Source organism: Malaya genurostris, chromosome 3 (genome assembly GCF_030247185.1).
Source record: "Malaya genurostris strain Urasoe2022 chromosome 3, Malgen_1.1, whole genome shotgun sequence".
NCBI lineage: Eukaryota > Metazoa > Arthropoda > Insecta > Diptera > Culicidae > Malaya > Malaya genurostris.
This window is the reverse complement of record NC_080572.1, coordinates 60,671,494-60,689,593: the sequence shown is the minus strand read 5'-3', so window position 1 is coordinate 60,689,593 and position 18,100 is coordinate 60,671,494. Positions and strand designations below refer to the sequence as shown.

Here is an 18,100-nt window from a genome sequence, read left to right as displayed (position 1 = left end):
ACAAGTTCGAATATGTAGTTAATGCTGCCTTCGAATTTGAGCATTTATTGCATGCCGTATCGAATTGGAGCCGGAATTAGCTGGAATAAGTACGCACAAAGCAAGAAAGGTACTTACCGCTGCAAAAATGCCACTTTATTTAATTTTTCTACTTCACTTTATCAGCAAACACACGAGTAGCAACCTCTGGAGCTACCTACCGAAAAATTGTAGTAAATACTACATGTTCGAACGTTGTTGTGTAGTAAAGTCTCTGCTTTTGACAGGAACGTGATCCAAATGTAGCATTTACTACCGAAATTGAAGCATGCTACGTTTTATTCATACGGCCCATTAATTCATATTAGGTACAAAACATTTGTGATCCAATTAAACACTATGGGAATGACAATACTAGTTTGTTTCCCACGTTTTACCCCAATTTATTCCATAAGTAGTATTTCTGGTTGAACTTTCTTTCGCATACCGAAAGCAGGCTGATTGCGGTTTATGAAAACCGATTGATATTACGAAGAAAGACCTAAAAATAAGATTACAAATAGATTCGATGGCTGCACGAATCATGTTGTACCGTTTTACCCCAATTTATCCTCTAACAGAGTCTTAAGATTTCGCTCCACATTTGGAAAATGGTTCGAATGTGACTAAGAATAAAATAAAATTGATATGCTGTCTCTTTGATCGGTAGCAGAAATATGGTATCTATGGTTCTTTATTTCATTAAACATTATAACAGAAAAAGTAAAAATTGAGGTTAAGCGGGATAAACGGGCTAGTGTGTGTGTGTGTGTGTGTGTGTTTTTTTACAAGGTGAAATGCAGTTACGCACGGAGTGTGGGACTCTCCACAGGACTACCCAACTGTTGATTGGAACTACCCACTAAAACACCTTGGAACTCCAACCCTACCTCCCCGGCACCACCGCTAGGTATTACTTCGGTGTGTGTGTGTGTGTGTGTGTGTGTGTGTGTGTGTGTGTGTGTGTGTGTGTGTGTGTGTGTGTGTGTGTGTGTGTGTGTGTGTGAGTGTGTGTATGTGTGTATGTAACGTTTTTTGCACTAACTTTTCTCGGAGATGGCTGAACCGATTTTCACAAACTTGGATTCAAATGAAAGGTCTTTAGTTCCCATAAAAAGTTCCTAAATATTATTTGGATCCGACTTCCGGTTCGGGACTTATGGGGTAAAATGTGCAAAAAAAAAAGAAAACATGTGTTCTAACTTTTCTCATAGATGGCGCGACCGATTTTCACAAACTTAGGTTCAAATGAAAGTTCCTGTGGTCCCATGCGTAATTCCTGAATTTCATGCGGATCCGACTTCCGGATCCGGAAATATAGGGTAAAGTGGGTTAAAAATTGTATACCATCACTGAAAATGGGGAAAAACCTTAAAAAAATTTCTAAATCGACCTCAAATCTTTTCCAACTGATAGTTTTTATCCGTAGACGGTCAAACAAACCGATTTCGGTTATTCTTTCAAGAAACGAACAAAATTATTTTCAAGAATAGCACAGTATTATATGTGATAGTATGATTGATATGAGAAAAGCATCATTACACCACTAGGTGGATTAAAACAGGTTTTTCTGTAAATTCATAGAAGATGATTTAGGGTAAAACAGAATACAGTTATTTTTGATCAGTTTTATTTAAAACAATCCATTTATCAAACTTATGAACATGTCAGGAGTAGCTTCCGATTATTTGAATTCATTTTTTCAGAGTTTCACAGTTAGTCTTCAAAATAAATTAAAAAAGAAAAGAGAAATTGAAACAAAATGAATCGATTCCTCGATAATTTTTGCAACTTTGAAAATATTTGCTTAGGTTTTTATTAAATTATTTAGTAAAGTCGGATTTTTTATCGTATTTTCCCACTGTGCACTGGTTTAAAAATTGTATATAAAATCGTCTTATTATGCCAATTAATCTAAGAAATTAAGGAATAAGAATAATGGGACAAAATGGAAAAACAACCACCGAGGAACACAAATGAATCTTTGGGTAAGGCTTCCTAAGAATGAGACAGGAAAAAAGTGGTCATAAATGTGGTGAAATGACCGAGAAAGTTGTGCAACACGTAAAGAATCGTCCAAACATGTCAATTCGAGATGTAGCTAAAGAGTTCAAGCTATCAGTAGAATTTGTGCAGAAAACAATTAAGCGGGAAGGTTGCAAGTTTTGTTATATTTGCACAGCAAAAAATTATGAAATTTACAGGTGACGCAAATCCACATATGACACAATTCATAAGAACATTATTCAAATAAAGGGTGATTTTGTGCTGGTATCTTTTCAACACCACTGTTTTTGACAGATCACGCGTTAATTGTGTCTTGTGTCATTGTCAAACCTGTTCAGATTGGTCTATAGCTTAATCATAAATCGACGATTGGTCTATAGTTTAATCATGAATGGAAGCTGGCAAAGTTGGAGGAAGATCTCCATTTTGATCGAATAATTGTGTTCAGCGACAAGCTCATTTCTGGTGGAATAGATATGTCCACATGTAAAATTGCTGCATTTTGAATAAAGACCAGCGAGAACCATTACAAGAGTTACCAGTGCATCCCAAAAAAGTCACTATTTGGTGCGGATTATGGGCCGGTGGTATTATTCGTTAAATACCGACCAATGTGTTGGAGAGAGTGTGCCAAAATTGGACCTTGCGCAAAGGCTATCTAAAACGGGGCTGTGGCCAACATTTGCGTGGCATCATCTTTAAACATTAAATTATACTGATCGTTCTATCGATTTCAATAAAGATTTCATCAATTTTCTCAATTTTTTTATTTGTGTTTTTATTTAATCAAATCCTATACCACTTAAAAAAATTACCCTTCATATGCCAAGCAGGCGTATAAACTTACATGTTTCAGTATAATTTATCATAATGCATAGATATTGTGCTCGATCAACTGTAACATTTAGTCATTTTTTATGCTTGAATATGAAGATGTTAATTTACAATTTTTTTTTCTTGGTGTGTGTATAAACTATTTTTGAATAGTTAGTGTAAACCATCATTCATCACAGGTAAATAAATCGATTGTAAATATTTTTTTGATTTTGAAAACAATTAACTGCTTACCGTTACAGATCTTTAATGAAATTTATAAAAAAATAACCAATTCCTTATCAACCTAGTGGTGTGATAATGCCTTTCTCTTTCATCGACACAGTCTCATTAAAATATTTTTTGTCTTTGTTGCCTTTTTAAGGCGATTATTTCTGACACTAATTAGGGCCACATTTGAACGTCATCACCATGTTGAAACAACCGTGTAAAAGAAAACCTTGTTAATTGCGGAAACCGTGCCGAAAAAGGGGCACATGTACTCAAGGCCAAATGTGACGATTTACGCGATATCATTTTCAAAAACGTTCCTTATCCACCTAGCAGTGAGGTGATACCTTTTTCCCTTTCTCATATAGAAAGGTTATGTAATCACTGTGAAAATCGATTTTTTAACCAAGGCCCGGAGGGCCGAATGTCATGTTGATTACGAATTATTTCATATGTGATGTAGATGAATTATATGTATGTATTGATTTTGTTGATGTTTTCGTCGGTTTTCGAAGTCGATGGCCTATCGCTTCTCTCAGCATCATTCACAGACCCACGGCCACTTCTGAAACGTTCGTGCCACTGATAAACGACTGTTCTCTTCAGAATATCACTGCCGAAACACTCTTCTAACATTTGCAATGTCGTCGCACCATTGAAACCGTTTTTAACGCAAAATTTTATCCAAACTCGTTGTTGCAAATTGTACAAAATTGTACAAAATCGAGAACACGCACAATCGCAGATGTACTCAATATAGCATAACTTTCACAAATTTCCAGGCATCAGCACTCAGTCGACGCCACTTCATTGACCAAAGGCCACCACAAATACACGGGGAGACACGAGATAGGAATTTGTGAGCACCCCGCTATTTCACATTTTGACGACCTTGAATACTGATTTTGTTATTATACGCTCTAAATTCCTATATTTCGAATAACGTGTCACTTTAGCCAGTTGGTTACAATACTACATGAAATCGAAAATGCTTCTATGACACTTGAGCAGCAATTCAAAAGTGAAAAAATCCTACCAAAATATTCGTGCAATGCCGCCAGTAGTAAAATTGACTGAGATACTCGTCGAAAGACTTTGTGTACCCTTGGATACGCTGCTTCACCACATGCCATTACAAGGCTCCTGGCAAAGATACTCCAATCAAGTGGCGTTGTTTTCGGTTCCGACACGGATTTTCATATCAGCGGCAATAGAATGCGGCGAGGATAGAGCTTGAATGAAGAATGAATTTTCCTACCCGCGATAGATATTGCCGTTCGAGCTTCTTAGAGGCCTCTTCAACTTGCTCGGCATTTTGATGTTTTGATTGCTATAACTTGTGAGCTTTTCGGAACTGAACCGTCTCGGACCGATAGCACAATGCGAAAGAAATCGACATGGTGAGGTCAAATATGGCTTATAGTTCAAGTGAATAAGTAAATGTAAGGGATTTATAGGTTCATTTATCACATCTACGGAAGGGTTAGAGTGAACCCACGCTTTTTTGAAATAGTTAAATATGTAAGTAATCTCATCTGCACCTTTCTGCGCCTTTTGATGATAGACAAGTTGGAATTTTGTAAAAAAAAATGAAAAATGGCTCTATTTCATCAAACTGAAATGATAGCAGCATAGTATGTTTGAGAAAGTAGTGTAGTTTTTAATGATAAAATACTTTGTAAAACATGAAAAACTATTAAAAAATTGAAAATATATGTGTTTTCGTACAAAAACTGGTTTTAGGACACCCTTTTCAGAAAATACATTATATCAAGATTTACACTCAAGTTATGGTTGCAAATTTGTTTGAAATAGCTTTCTGCACAACTTTGTCGATGTAACTTAGCCCCTATGTTGGCCCTGATCTAAAATAATATTTTTATCTCACTTTTAGGGGGATTATTTACTTAAATAAAATTTGCCAAAAGATGGCGTCTATCATTCTGAGAAACTAAAAAAATACTGTACCTCAAAAACCACGTTTCTGTGAGTTATCAATTAAGATCGTGAAATTGCGCTTTTGAACCACTGTGCAATGAATAGACATTATTTCAGTTTTTCTTCGACAGCCTCATGTCCTATTATTTGTCTATGGTAGCACTTCAATCAGTGAGATACAACATAAACCAATTAGTTATCCAATCAAAGAATCCGCTTCGCTTCAATTTTTCCACTGTGAGCTGATCAGGAACACGATCGAAAGTCTTTCCTTTTTCCACTACACTGGGAAACACTGTTCAACAAAAGAGCGGTTGAAAAAGTTGAAAAACAGATATTCAGGTAAATCCAAAGCAGAAGATCACGTTCGATTCATCGACTTGTCGGAGATTATTTTGCACCTCGCGTTCAGAATTAGCCGTAGCTGGTAAGCTCAGTTAGTACATCAGTAGACTACTCAGGTACGATTCTGACTAAGGCGGTGAGTTATTACTTAGCACACTTTGAAAGAATGACGAGAACAGTTCAGCTGAATCTGAATCTGTCGATGAAGTTTGGTCACGGTTGTGAACATTAAGGGGCGGGTAGGGTCTAATACTTTTGAAAAATCAATTATTTTTTCCTTTATATATTCTTATAGTAAAACATTTCAAGAATATTCTTTGAAATTTTCAAGCCTATCGAAACATAACTTAACAAGTTATGGGGCTTTATCTTTACTTATCTTATACTGCGAAGAAGTAAGAGCTAGGCACACAGGCCCAAGATTTCATTTTCGATTGACTTAAAAACTTATAAAAGAAAAAATATGATTTTTTTTGAAAATGTTAGACCCTACGGGCTCCCTAGAGTAATAAATTGTTTCCATTGATTTCATAGACAAAAAACTTTAAACGCGTTTTTCTCGAAAGCAGGTTTCAAAAGTCCATGTCCATCGTCATTCAAAAACTACTGCATCAATTTTTTTCAAATTTTGCACACACTTTCTGCATATCAAAAAACCAGACCCCAACGTTTTCCTTCTCGTTTTTTGTTACTATGGGAAGATTTTACGGCTGTAAAATGGCGGATTTTTGTGAAAAATCGTAGTTTTCACTTTGAACAACCACCAAAGATTTATAAAATTTAAAAAAAAAAATCCAACAGAAAAGTTGGGGTCCAGAAAAACTTCTACTCTAACTATGCTGCTTTGGTTTGTTCACTTCTGAATAGTCTACGCTGAGATACAGTGGACACCTCTTTACCGACTTATTTCTCAATATTTTCTACGCAAAAATAACAAAATGTTTTTCGAAATATGCTTTTTATCATGCAAAACATTTGAATTTATTTTGTTGAACGACAATTCTGAAAAAAAATGACAAAAATGATGATTTTTTCATAGTTTAGACCCTACCCCTCCCTTAACTTAGGGCATATTCAGGAGTGTTCTAGTGCTAGATGCATAATTTATGTCAGTTTTAAAATTTAAATCTAGAAATTATAACAAAATAAACTGGCAGCCCCAGCAGCGCTTTATCTGTGTTTAAAATATAGAAAAAATAGAACGGCAATGTATACCAGTTTTAAATTTGACAGTAGAACTGGTCGAATAAATAAAACTAAATCGGATTGCTGGGGATACATTTGTTTCAGTTTCATTTACATTATAGACCACCCATATGAATTGCAGCTGCTGAATTCGTTGTTAGAGCAACTTCAGCAGCTAGAAGTTCTATATGGAAGATCTATAATAGAACAGAAACTAGAACAAACGTATCCCCAGCAAGCCGTTCTAGGTTTATTTATTCGACCAGTTCTTCTGTCAAATTTAAAACTGGTCTACGATGCCGTTCTATTTTTTTGTATATTTGAAACACGAGTAAAACACTGCTGGGGCTGCCAGTTTTTCTTGTTATAAAATCCAGATTTAAATTTTGTAACTGACATAAATTATACATCTAGAACTAGAACACTACTGAATATGCCCTTAACGTTTTATTCCGTTAATAAGGCTAAAATTATTTCGTCCGGTCCTTCAAGTAGGTCTCTATCCGAAAAACGTACAGTCAAAAACACGTTGCGTTTAATGATTCAAATTGATATACCAAATTCCGTACTAATTGGCTCAAGTGGCAATGCTCACATATTGAATTCCTGAATTTTGCCCGGATCCGACTTCCGCTTCCGTAGTTACGGGGCTAAGAGAGTCCAACATTAAGTACCGCTATAGAAAGCAAAGAAACAACAACCTCTTCTTATTTCACTTAAGGCTTGCTCGCGACAAAATCTGGACAGATTAAATTTGTAACCTTAAAACTAATTGCAGTTACCTTATTAGGCTGAGTGAAGAAACTGCGAACTTTTGAGTTCCCTCTAACCATTAGGCTCGGTACAGACTTCTTCTGACAACCGTTTTAGCTGCCTTTATTCAAGATTTTCGAATTTTTTCTATAGTTGTAGTTTGTTGTTTATACTGGAAGATTGCTCGATAGGTCGCAACTCCGGGCTGTTAGATGGATTCACCTCTTTCGGTACAAAAAGGACTCCATTAGTTTTATACCATTCCGAAACATTTTTGGCGTAGTGTCAAAATGCCAAATCAAGCCAGAATAATGAGGAAGCATCATGGCTGCGTAGTGCGTAAGAATGGTTTCGTTTCGTTAGGCATTCTTGTTTACCGTGATGACTTGCTCGACCAGCGCTGCATATTGCCTACCAAATCGAATATATTTGGAAAAATTGAACGTTTTCTTCGTGCTGAAACGTTCCTCTACGCCATTCTCATATGCTGCAGAATGAAAATACATTTCGAGAAGCTGCTCTAAGTTTTCGAGCATATAAATTTCATCATATTTGCTATACAACTTGCAAAGGTGGGTTTTAGCCGTCACATTCTGTTTATCATTACGTTTCGGTACAGTTTTTACCTTGAACGACTTCATACCTTTGCCGTTGCTTCAAAGTATGCACGAAAGTTGACATTGTATTTTTCTAGCCACAGTACGTACCCACAGTTCTGGTCTCTTCTGCTATATTTATTTCACCTTCGCGTCCTCCTAGTAGTTCCTGCAATCTGTTTTTCTTTCGCTCACAGTATTCCTTCCTGTTTTTGGCATTAAAAATGCCTTACTCTTCACTATATGGGGCCGGGTGTCAATTAAAAGTTTCAAAAATAGTCGCGTAACCTTTTTGTGTCATAATTTTGAACGTTAATAACTCGGTCATTTGTTGATGGATTGTTATAATTTAACAACCAATCGATTCGGAAACTTTTACCTTAAACATGTATGGCAATGTCGTTTCAGTATTTCAATAGCATACTATTGAAAAAATGGTTAGAATCGACCTATGTTTTCATCCACCAATCATAGTTGTACAAAATGACGTCAACTTCTTGTTCGGCATAGGAGGCTTTGCGTCATGCAATAAAACACCGCATCGTTCTGCGTAGTATGAAGAAAAATCTATAAATATATGCTGCACAATATTAATTTGCCTAGTTGATGATTGACTGCGAATGAAACAAGTAGCTCGTCCAGTGAGCTGATGACTGGATTGTATATGCGTTCACTTACTGGATTGTCGCTTTTGCATTATGTGTTGGTGAAATTTCCTGTTGTCTGCACTTCGTGTTCGCTCGAATATCTTATATATCATCTAGCTATTGAAGAACCGAATCAGCGTGGTTATCTGTTCTTTTGAAATATCCCATGCATTTAGCAAATTTTTGGTCGATTTTGCCATTAAAAATGCCTAACACTTCACTTCCCGAGGCTGGGTGTCAATTTAAAACATGCCAAACTAATCGCCTAACATTTTTCTGTCATAATTTTGAACGCTCATACCTCAGTCATTAGTTGATGGTTTTATATAATTCAACAACCAATCGATTCTGAAACATTCACCATAAACTTATGAGCTAACTTCATTTGAATATTTCAATTGCATACAATTGAAAGATTGGTTTGAATTGAGTATTTTATTTTGGTTCTCTGGTAACTATCAGGCTAATTTAGAATTATCGGCGATAGATCTAATTCGGATCTGATTTTCAGCGCTTGTTCCTCGATGATTTGTTAATGGATTTTCCTCATTCGTAGAATTTGGTTATTCGCCAGTTTCAGTTTAATTATTATTTACTTCAAAACAATAAGCGTCTGATGGCTACACGCGTTGTAACTATGACAATGTTCATTTATGTGTCAATAGCATCAAGCTACGATATGAACAAAATTTCTGAATTTTGTTGCGTATCCATTCCGTATATTTCTAATATGTCAAAGCGAAAATCAATGTAAGTAACTAAATATTTTATGCGGACTGTTTCACATTTTTCTTCCTCGTATTGTTGCTGGTTTACTGGTTTACTGGTACAACATTTTTCGTTAAAATAAATAAAATCTTCTCTTGGATCGATTAACTGTTTATAAAATTAATAAGTTTGTACGTTTCTCGAAGATTATTATCATAAAATAAAACAGTTTCATTTGCTCAGGTTCAAATCTTTAGGTTGTTTGTATCTAAAATTGAGCTTTCAAGTAACTTTGAATTCTAGTTAAAGGACGTTATTCAAAATCTTAACAATGTAAAAAATTGTGGAAAGGGATCAAAATTGAATAACAATCTAAGCGCTTAAACTAGAGCAAGTTTGTAATTAGTCAATTGAAAAAGTTTTTAGTTTAGTTTAATGGTTTAGTTCCATGTTTAATGTTATTGTGCTCGGTCGTGTCTTGAATACAACCCTCTAATTTTTATTTAAGAAGCCTTCCTGGCTCTTGTCAAACGTGTATCGAAAGATTTAAGAAAATTATGAATAGTGCTTGAAGGAAAACTAATCATGTTTTCTTGCTGACAGATCCGGATTTTCATTGTGACCGCACGCAATTGCTTTTCGCAAATGTTTTTCTTTCGACGCCGTCTTCGATCTAAAAGCTTATGTGTTCACGGAACGACCGAAATCACCATTTTCGCGAAAAATTTAGTTGATTTGCTGATTTTAGTTAGTTGTTTTTTGAGACAACTAAAAAAATCTTACTTTTGCTAATTTAGATTTTTTATTCTCATTCCCTTAATAATAATAAAATATTTGTTGAAATGACTATTTTTTTAGTTGAATTCACAAATTAAACGTGCTGTCAGTTCTTAGCTAAGGCACATTTCATTTCCATTCAACTAATTTTTTAGTTGAATTAAAGAAATAAAATGTTGTTTTCAACCAATATGAATGGTTGAATTGGCTTCTGCAATCTGCAGCTATATGGCGCCCTGTCACCGAACGGTAACACCGTAATGACTACTAGCCACTAGATGGCACACTACTGCCGAAGAAATTTCAGACGCGGTTGTCTTTTCTATATTGGCAGGTATAAATACGATGTTGTATTTAAAAAAAAGACATAAACGAAACATAAACATCTTTTTGAATTTTTTTCTTCTAAATCACTGTTTTCTTCATTATCACTGAAAACTTTTAGCACTCGGAAAACAAAAACCGAATACAAGTAGTACACCGGACGGCGCAGCTCGGAAGGTTTGAAGATACAAAAAAACTTCATCACAATTAGAGTGAAACATTCGAAATTCACTTCACTGTTCCGCGTAAAAACATTATTACGCATAATCGCTTCAAGTGCGCACAAATTCTGAATAAATACGATTTCCTCTAACAGTTTACGACATTTTTACATATCGGTTTAGAAATTTGAATAAAGATATATCGAACACATGCGAAAAACATCAAAACAATTTTCAAGCAGTTTCAATAAGACTCTACTTTTTAGCTTTTTAATGGATTGTTTTGCTTTGACACTTCTCATGAGTTTTTGGCTAATAAACTTGTTAATAATACCTATTTCAGTATTGTTTTCTTTGTGCTGCCCTTCAGTAATGATGGTGATAGATAAATAGAAACAAATTTTCTGATTTTAAAAACAAAATTTGTTCTCAATGAGAATTTCGTGTTGGATTGAAATATTGCTGGTTTGTGTCCAGGATATTCACCAACTAAACAAATTCTCTAAAAATAAGAGTTTTTTCAGCAAAGTAAATTCTCAATTTTAACTAATTTTATAGTTATTTTGGAAATTTTGGTGTTAAAATCAACTAATTCAAAAACAGTAATACGAATTAGGCGCAGAGCTAATTTCGGTCGTTCCGTGTTGATTTTACGCAATGAACATGCGTGGTATTCATGTATTTTCAAAAATATTTAGGGGTGTCCAGATTTTGTCGCAAATAAGCCATAGTTGTTTGACAATGCCTTTCTCTAGTCATTAAAATAGTCTCAAAAACATTTATGCCATTTTATATCTTCTGGACAAGAAGCGTTCAATTTGTGCATAATGTGAACTTATCAATTGACCTAATAGTAGATTTTATTTTTTAAAGGCGTCTAAAATTTTCGATTTCGATTCGGCATCTACGGGAAAATTCAGAATTTAGAAAACACTGTGATTGATCGGTTACGTCATTTATAAAATTACAGTACCCGATTAGGGAATAACTGCCATAACTCTCCCGAAGTTGATCATTAGCATCGATGTTACTTTGAAATAAACCTAAATTTATTGAAATTCACTAAACCATCTTCGAGATAGTGTTCACCAGTAGATGTTTGAACTTGATCAATGGCCCAATTGTAGCAATGCCAAATCCGAAATATTTCAGGAGTTCACAGTTGACGCTTAGAAAGAACAAGAATCTGCAGCTGTGCGAAAAAATTACAGGATTTGTATCGCTAATAATCACTGAAATACGCATGTAAATATATACGCTTCCATTCAGTTCTGTCGATATTAAAATATTGATCAATTAAGTTATATGTATAAACTTTTAAGTTACTCAAATCATCGATAAATATAGATTGAATTGCCGCCTACCAGGGAAATGAAATGTGTAGTTCACAAGCAAAACACAGTATGCGACAAACGGAATCAAATAATACTTGATAACACCACCGCAGTATTCGTTCGAACTCACCTATTCGAGGGAGAATAACAGTGCACGTAAAAAGCATTCGGGTTGTTTCATGGCCTAGCCTTAACTGAGATAGAATATTATTTTGTATTTGATATATGTACTCATCAGCTAGACGACCTGCCTAGTTCTGGATCAGGCACTTACTAAACGGAAAAATTATTTATAAATTCCGTTTGATGCGAAAGTTGCAGCGGACTCCCTATACCGACCGAAGCAGAAGTACTTTCGAATGAAATATGAGGTGTGAAGCAACGATTAAAACCGTCTGCCGTGTTGAAGGAATCAAGAGGTTGACATCATTACGGTATGCCGAGATTGGCTCGTGGAAACATGGAACAATCTGAATAGATTTTTTAATGATGTACTATTGAAGTTATTGTTGTAGCATCAATTTTCCTTTTTGATGCTCGTTCATACCAAACATTTGAACAATGCAAAAACATATACGTAAGATACAAAAAGAGATATTCACAATCAAAAACATATTACTCTCTCAGAAGGAAAAATGTGAAAAGGCGCCCCATAGTGAAGTAAGACGTAATCACGTCAACGGTATCTTTGATTAAATGCAGATTTCGGAAGATACACGATCCCGTCGACAAATCAATTTATTTTTAAGTGTACAGTATTGAAGTAATGCATTCGAATGAAGTTAATTGTGGCACATCCATTAGCATATCACCAAGATGCAATCACGTCAAATAAGGTTAAAAATATCTATAGGCGAGAGTTCAGAATTGGCTTGCTAGTTGCCGAAGAGTCAAAATCAACAGCTAATTTGAATTCAATACACGCAAGTGTTCACGATGTACAGCAGACGGAAAACGGCATCCACACACCACACACAGTGCAAAAGTGACTATCCAGCGAGCCAGTGGATAGAACTTTCAGTTTTGTTATTCACTTGCTAGTCGAACTATCTGCCTCGCTCACAGCCAGGCGTTGACTAAGTAAAAAAATAAGAGGGTTGTATTCAAGACACGACCGAGCACAATAACATTAAAAATGGAACGTTTCTAGGGTTTTGTTCGTATGGGAATGGACATTTAAGTATGCAAACCGATCCGTTGACAAATTAAAGCATTTTTAAGCTTACAATATTGAAGCTTTGGAACCGATAATTCTAAATTGGCCCGATAGTTACCAGAGAACCAAAATAAAATACTCAATTCAAACCAATTTTTCAATGGTATGCAATTGAAATATTCAAATGACGTTATCTCATAAGTTTAAGTTAAATGTTTCCGAATCGATTGGTTGTTAAATTATACAAAACCATCAACAAATGACTGAGTTATAAGCGTTCAAAATTATGACAGAAAAATGTTACGCGATTAGTTTTGCTTGTTTTAAATTGACACTCAGCCTAGGGAAGCGAAGTGAAAGGCATTTTTAATGGCAAAATCGACCAAAAATTTGCTAAATACTTGGGATATTTCAAAAGAATCGGTAACCACACTGATTCGGTTCTTCAATAGCTGGATGATATATAAGATACTCAAGCAAAAACGGTGTTGCACAGACAGCAGGAAATTTCACCAACGCATAATGCAAAAGCGACAATCCAGCAAGTGAACGCATATACAATCCAGTCATCAGCTCACTGGACGAGCTACTTGTTTCATTCACAGTCAAACATCAACTAGGCAAAGAAATTTTGTGCAGCCTATATTTATAGATTTCTCTTCATACTACGCAGAACGATGCCGTGTTTTTTATGCATGACGCAAAGCCTCCTATGCCGAACAAGAAGTTGACGTCATTTTGTACGACAGGGATTGGTGGATGAAAACATAGGTCGATTCCAACCATTTTTTCAATAGTATGCTATTGAAATACTGAAACGACGTCGTCATACATGTTTAAGTTAAAAGTTTCCGAATCGATTGGGTTTTAAATTATATCAATTCATCAACAAATGACTGAGTTATTAACTTTCAAAATTATGACGAAAAAAGGTTACGCGGCTATTTTTTGAAACTTTTAATTGACACTCGGCCCCATATAGTGAATAGTAAGGCATTTTTAATGCCAAAATGTGACGGTGAATATATTTATAGATTCTGTGATTGGCTCGTAAAAACATAGATCAATCAAAACCCATTTTTCAATGGTATACTAGTGAAATATTGAAACTACGTTGCCTCATATGTTTAAGTTAAATATTTTCGAATCGATTGGTAGTTAAATTATATAAACTCTTCAACAAATGTCTGAATTATAAGCGTTCAAGATTACGACAGAAAAAGGCTAGTTTTGCATTTTTTAATTGACACCCGGTCCCGTATAGTGAAGAAGCGCCATCTGCATATCATTGTCAGTGTTATCAGATTTCTCTGGAATGTGAGAACATTTACAAGTCAATCGCGTTATTCAAGCTGAAAATCTAAAATTGGTCTGCAGCAAACCCACCCGCGAGTGTTTATTTTATATTTTCAGTAGTTGTGTTTCATCTCGTGTTGTTAACAGCAATGTGAATTGGAGAAAAAGGATACTGGCGAGATCGTTCCTTAGAGATATTTTATATTTTTCTTACTTATAATGCCTTATTATATTTCTCCTGAATATCGAAATTCAGCTTTTGTTGAGATCTCTTTCTCCCCCTACTAACACATCTCCTATCCCGTGATGCTCGTGGAGATACAGTGATACCTGCGGTCTCTAGAAACAACGAGTATCGGACTCACATTCCTTCGTTTTCCTCAGTAGCACAGCCTTTGGTCGTAACCGGCGTCGTTATTGATCATTTAAGGAAAAGTTAGGAGTGAGTGGGTACGTACAGTGAAAATGAATAGCTTCTCCCAAGCTTCCTCCTGTATTTCAGCATTTTGAGATTTTACCCAAGTAGAAGAAAATTATAAATCAATGGCATAATTCTCACGATCTCCAATGATAACAACATAACACTATCAACAGAGCTCATGGCTAGTTTCTTCAAGTATTCGTAAATTTCACTCTTGCTGCTTATTAAACAAGCTCACCTTAGACTTCCGACCATAGCTAGTCAAATATAGAAGCGATATTCCCTTCATCATATTCCATGATGTTTACTTACAAGTTACTGAATGAAAAGTGGGGTAATATAGAACGTGAACGATGTGAGCTCATCACCCACTGTACAGCAACAACGTAATCGTGTTCATCATCATAAAATAGAAAATTGCATTTAACTTCTTTCGATGGTAAGTAATTAATGTTTGCACACTAAAGTTTTTTTCGAGATCCAGTTTGATGGGCAGTCTCTTTCGTCGTATCCTTTTCAAAGTGAAAAGGCAAGTTCAATCATTCATCTGGTACATCAACAGTGTTTACCCAATCGTTTCAATATATTTCGTTCGCCTCTCGGCAAAAACGTTTTTGTTTTTCTTTAGTGAAAGGACTTTGCAATCACTACAAACATCGACATTAGAACCAAATGCCTTAAAGCATATATAACCTGTGTGTAAGTGAGTGCCAAATAATGAAGATGACTCATCCGATTATCACAAACTTAGATCTAAATGAAAGGTCTTATGGGTGCCATTCAATGTTATCGGGACCCGGCTTCCGGTAACCTTTCGGATTCACCGGGTACACTGTAAATATAATTTAAAAAAATGTCACTACATTTTATCTGATACTGCTGGACCGATTTTCACCAACTTATATTCAAATAAATGATCTTATCCACAGACCACTAATGAATTTCATTCGACCTTTGACTCCGGAATTACAGGGTGATAAATGTGAAAAATATCGATCTGTAGAGTGTATTTTATATGTGACAATATACTACTGTGGGCAAAAAAGAGAAGCACTCTGTTCTTAGCTTCAAAACTCTTTAGTTATTCTTTTAAATCGATTTCGTCATCCCCCCGGCCCTAATACACTTGTACCAACGTTTTTTCTCCAATACTCGAAACAGCTAAGGACTGTATCGAAAAATAGTTTGCAACATTGATAATTGAATAAAAAAGCGAAAAAAACATATTTTGACATCAGTTTTCTATATATTGTAGAAAAATTACATTTTTATGCATTTATATATTGTAGAAAAATTACATTTTTATGCATTTCACTGATTATATTGAAGAAAATCCTAGTTTCTGTGAAACGCTCGCACTTTGGACTTGACATTCTTCATTAAATTCTGCACAGTTACTTTTGTGACTTTCCTGGTGGCAGCTGTCCAGTTTTTTTTAACTCCTGCATGTTTTGGGACACTGTACCTTTCTTCCGAAAGTGCCGCTTGACAATTGCCCAATACCTTTCAATTGGGCGAAGATCAGGGCAGTTCGGTGGGTTGATGTCCTTTTCCACGAATTGTACATTATTTTTCGACAACCACTGTAGAACGGAGTTGGCGTAGTGGGCTGAAGCCAATTCCGGCCAGAAGAGAGGAGGAGCCTTATGCTTTCTGTACAGTGACAGCATTCTCTTCTTCAAACATTCTTCCTCGTACACCTTGGCGTTAATTGTGCCCTTCGTTAAGAAAATCGACAACCGCAAACCACAGGTACAAATTGCTTGCCAGACCAACACCTTCTGCCCAAACTTTTCCATCGCTACCGTGGTGTCAGCGTCGTCCAGGTCCTGGTACACCGATTTCGTATAATATTGCGGTCCGGGTAGCGCTCGAGAGTCTTCCTTGGCGTAGGTTTCGTCGTCGATCAGGATGCATCCGCCTTTATTCTGTAGAATTCGGTTATACAGTTTTCGCGCTCTTGTTTTGGCCTGAACTTGCTGTACCAGAGACTTTTTCGGCACCTTCTGTTTCTTGTACGTTTTCAGGGAGTTCCGAACTTCCGAACGTTTTTCCTGAACCACTTTTAAGTACCGGTTTTTCCTCGACCACTTTTAAGTCCCGGTCGGGCTGGCTGGGACCCGTTTTCCTACCGGATCGGGGCAAATCCTTCATGGAAAGGGTCTTACCGAACTTCTCGAAAATATTTTTGACACTGGTGTGGTGCACTTTCACCCGTTTTGCAATTTCGTTGTACGTGACACCACTTTCTGAGTACCAAGTGTGCAGAATTTTCTTTCGCGTTTCCGTATCAATTCATTCAAACGATAAACCGTACCGAAACCAATCGATTGCGCAGCTGTTATTGACATGTAAACAAACATGTCACCGCAAAACACGCTGCAAAAAATTAAGCCATTTCAGAGTAATAACTGTTTGAATGTTGCTAACTACTTATCGATACACTCCTTAGTAAAGTCAATTTCCGGAATAGCGTTCAATGCGCGTATCGATACAAGTTTGATGTTTTCAATTGACTCAAAACGGTTCCTCCGTAGTGATCGTTCGAGTTTGCTGAATAGCCAGAAGTCGCACCGAGCTAAATCAGGCGAATACGGTGGTTGCGGAACGATAGTGGTTGAATTTGTCAAAAAAAAATCATGAAGTATCAATGCAGTATGCGACGGTGCATTATCGTGGTGCAAAAACCAAGAAGCCCGTAATTCCGGTCTCTTTTTGCGAATAGCTTCGCGCAAATCAACACAGACTTGAAGGCAGCTTTTGATCGAATTAACCATGACATTGCGTTAAAAAAATTGGCCAAGCTCGGATTCTCCCCAAGATTGTGTTGTTGGGTCGAATCTTATCTCAAAGACCGTACCGTTCAAGTGAAAATTGGCGACGCACTTTCAGACGAATTCTGTAATTGTTCCGGCGTACCCCAAGGTAGTATTTTTGGACCCATTTTGTTCGCTTTATTCTTTAATGATGTCACATCGATCTGTACCGGAAGTTGTAAGTTATTATATGCTGATGATTTCAAAATATTTGTTGTAGTTTAAAGTCTAGCGGATTGCTATCTGCTTCAATCGCGATTATCTCGATTTATCGAATGGTGTACCGATAACCACATGACAGTGAACAACGAAAAATGTGTTGTGATTTCATTCCATCATAAAACAAGCCGTGAGGTGTTCACCTTCAACTACACCATCGGAAATCATGTATTAGATAGAGTTGAATGTGTGAAAGATCTCGGTATATTACTTGACTCAAAACTCTCTTTTCGAAACCATCAGTCTATGATAGTAGAAAAAGCCAACAGACAATTAGGTTTTATGTTTAAAATTGCCAGAGGATTTGATGATCCACTATGTCTTCGATCATTATACTGTGCACTTATTCGCTCGC

The 18,100-nt window shown here is 36.1% G+C and overlaps 1 protein-coding gene across 1 annotated transcript in view; it reads left to right on the top strand.

Annotated features, from left to right (window-relative positions):
* The window catches only part of LOC131436515 (protein king tubby 1), a 229,682-nt gene that overhangs the window by 180,485 nt on the left and 31,097 nt on the right, over positions 1–18,100 (top strand). The gene's annotated exons all lie outside the window — the stretch shown is intronic.